The following is a 3,873-nucleotide window of genomic DNA, read 5'->3' on the forward strand; positions in this document are numbered from 1 at the left end:
TTTAACAGAAATCCGACCCAGTCAGGGTTACGCAGCCTGTGACGGCCCGTCGTGCCTGCGACGGTCCGTCCTGCTGCTTTCGTCACAAAGTTCAGAGACTAAATTTCACTAAAGGGTCTGTGACGGTCCGTCGTGCCCCCGACGTTCCGTCCTGCCATGTCGTCGCAAAGTTCAGAGAGTTGTTCTCAGTACCCAAATTTTCAGAATCTAAGTGTTTTGGAATGAGATCCCCTCGATGGTCCATCGTGCCCATGACGGTTCGTCGTGGGATCCGTCGATCTAGACAGTTATTGCAAGAATAAACTCTACTGCTCAAAATGACTAAACAGGTCGTTACAGATTGTTGGGAGTTTTTTAGAATTTTGGGTCAAGAAAATCTGTTTTCTATATTTAATTGTCTTTGTTTGTTAATCTATATATTTTGTGCTATTTTTTATAAAACAAAAAAATTACACTAATAATTATCATATTTTCATTTTAGTTTTGATCATTTAAACTGAACATAAGAATTTTTCTTGATTATAGTGAACTCGTCTTTCGTAATTCAATTTCAAGAAACTCATTACTACAAATTGCGATGGAAATGGTCAAAAAATATTTCACCTAATAAAAACATGCTGAAGATTGGTGTTTTCAATTTAAAGATGGAGGCGAGCTCATGATTGGTGAGTATGAGCAAGTCCTTTTGCTATGAAAATAAATTTTGTAGTTGGTACATCTGTTGAAATAAACTATAAAATGGTTATCATAAAAATGTTTCTAAAATTACAACCATGTTTCTAGTTTATTTCATCAATCATAACAATAAATATAATTATTTTTTTAGCAAAATGACTTGCCCATAGTAACAAATTATGAGCTCTCTCCTTCATCTTCACATTCAAAGCATCAATCTTCTACAAGTTCTTCTTTGTTGAAAATCTTATTGCTCCTCTCCTTTGTACTTTGAAGTAGATGAGTCTCTTGAAATTGAATTTCCTAAGATTCACATCTCTATAATCAAGAAAATTCTCATTGTTAGTTAAGAAAATAAAATATAAAAAGTAAATATGACAATTATCGGTTTAATTTTTTTCCCTTTAAGAAAAAAATAGTAGAAAAATATATTCATTGTACAGAATAGGAAAATAAAAGCTTGATTATTAATAAAAAAAGAATAAAGTACCCATTAAAAAAGCACAACAGAAAAAAATATTTTGTTAACACAAAATTCTGAAGAAATAAAATGAATCATAACAAATAATAGATTTTCAAACACTTCTAGCACCCATTAACCTAAAACATGAATGTCATTCTGAATAATCGAAATATGTCATACAAAAGCAAAACAAAAGAAATAGCATCATTAGTCCACCCTAGACGAATATCGTTACCTTCTATAATAGAAAGTTGAATTTTTTTAAGTGATAACATAAACCATAGAAGAGAGATTTGGTGGTAATGAAGAAAAGAGAGAATTACGGGGCGTGTAATGAAAAAAGAGAGGATTGTTTAGTGTGCGTCAACAATTCATACGTAACTGATTGTTGTATCCAAGAAAAGATTCCTCCTTTCAAAAAGTATAACTTTGTTCAATTGGACCCTTCTATAAAAAAAACCTTAATGGAAAAATCATTCTATTTTCTTTACAGACAATTCTCTGTTATTTCGTTACACCCGATTCTTATTTTATTTTCATTACACCCAATTTTCTTTTGTATGGTTGATATTATTGCTGGAAATAAAAATTCAGCTTTCTATTGAAGAATGTAGGGATTTGCGTCTATGATGGACCAGTAATGCTGATGTTTTTCTTGTTTTATTTTTTATGATATCTTTCACTTGATCCAAAAGACATTCATAATTTTTTAGTTCAATGGGTTCTAGAAGTGTTTGGAATCTACAAATTTTTTTATGATTGTTGGGAGTTCTTTAGATTTTTTTGTTAAGAAACCCCGCTTTACAATTGTGTTTATTCAATGAGTAGTTTAATCTCTGGTCTATTTATCTAGCTTTGATTTTCTTTTTTTGTAAATCTATATATTTTTTTCTGCAATATTATCTAGAATGAAAATAATTACACTAATAATTATCAAATCTGCATTTTAATTTTGAGACAGTGAAGTGAATATGATTTTTCTTGATTATATTTAACTAGTATTTGTTAATTCAATTTCAAGAAAGCCAGTACTAAAAATTGCGACGAAGAGGGTCAAATAGATTTTTAAGTAAGAAGAGCTTGCTGAAGATTGGGTTTTTCAATGTAAAGATGGGAGATAGCCATGATTTGTAACTATGAGCAAGTCATTTAGCTAAGAAAATAAATTTCATATTTGGTATATTCGATGAAATAAACTAGTAACATGTTTTGAAAATGACAACCATGTTTCTAGTTTATTTCATCAACTATAAAAAAATAAAATTATTTTTTTAGCAAAAGGACTTGCCCATAGTCACAAATCATGAGCTCTCCTCCATCTTTACATTTAAAACACCAATCTTCTACAAGTTCTTTTTTGTTGCAAGTCTTATTGCCCCTCTTGGTTGCACTTTATAGTAGATGAGTCTCTTGAAATGGAATTACTTGAGACTCACATAACTATAATCAAGAAAGTTCTCATGGTTAATTAAGATGATCAAAACATAAATGTCAATATGAAAATTATTGGTTTAATTTTTTCCCTTTTAGAAAAAATAGTAGAAATATATTCATTAAACAGATAGAGAAAATCAATGCTTTAAGATTAGCTCAAAGAATAATCTACCCAATAAACAAAGCACAACACAAAAGCATGTTTTCCAAACACAAAATTGTGAAGAAATAACAAGAATCATGACAAATTATAGATTTTCAAACACTTCTAGCACCCAGTAACCTAAAACATGAATGTCATTTTCATTAATTCAAATAAGTCATACAAACCAAAAAATAAAAAAATCAACATCATTAGTCAAACCTGGGCGGAAATCGCTGCCTTCAATAATAGAAAGTTGAAATTTTTGTTTAGTGATAACATGAACTATAGAAGAGAAAATTTGTGGTAATGAAGAAAAGAGAGAATTGGAGGCCGGGTAATGAAAAAGGAGAGGATTGTTAAGTGTTTGACAACAATTCATAAGTAAATGATTGTTGTATCCAAGAAGAGATTCCTCCAATCAAAATGTATAACTTAGTTCAATTGAACTCTTCTATGAAAAAAAACCTTAATATAAAAATCTATCTATTTTCTTTACTATCAATTCTCTGTTCTTTCGTTACCCCCAATTCTTTTTTTTTATTACCCCCAATTCACTTTTCTATTTAGATGTTATTGCTAGAAATAAAAATACAACTTTCTAATGAAGAATGTAGGGATTTGCGTCTATGTTGGACCAGTAATGTTGATGTTATTCTTGTTTTATTTTGTATGATATTTTTTGGGTTGATCCAATTGACATTCATAATTTTTTAGTTCGATGGGTGCTTATATGTTTGGAATGTATAAATTTTTTTATGATTGTTGGGAGTTCTTTAGATTTTTTTGTTAAGAAAACCTTCTTTACAATTGTGTTTGTTTAATGTGTAGTTTAATCTCTGGGGTATTCATCTAGCATTGATTTTCTTTGTTTGTTAATGTACATATTTTTTTCTGCTATTTTTTCAAAAATAAAAACAATTACACTAATAATTATCAAATCTGCATTTTAATTGTCACGACCCAAAACCGGGGCCGCGACTGGCACCCACAATTTCCCTCCTATGTGAGCGAACCAACCAATCTAACCCTTATCATTTTAACATATATCAACAGAAAATAATGCGGAAGACTTAAACTCATTAAATAAAACAAATCAACATCTATTAATTCCCCAAAATCTGGAAGTCATCATCACAAGAACATCTATCTCAAATTA

This window comes from Solanum pennellii, chromosome 4, assembly GCF_001406875.1.
Source record: "Solanum pennellii chromosome 4, SPENNV200".
Taxonomy (NCBI): Eukaryota; Viridiplantae; Streptophyta; class Magnoliopsida; order Solanales; family Solanaceae; genus Solanum; species Solanum pennellii.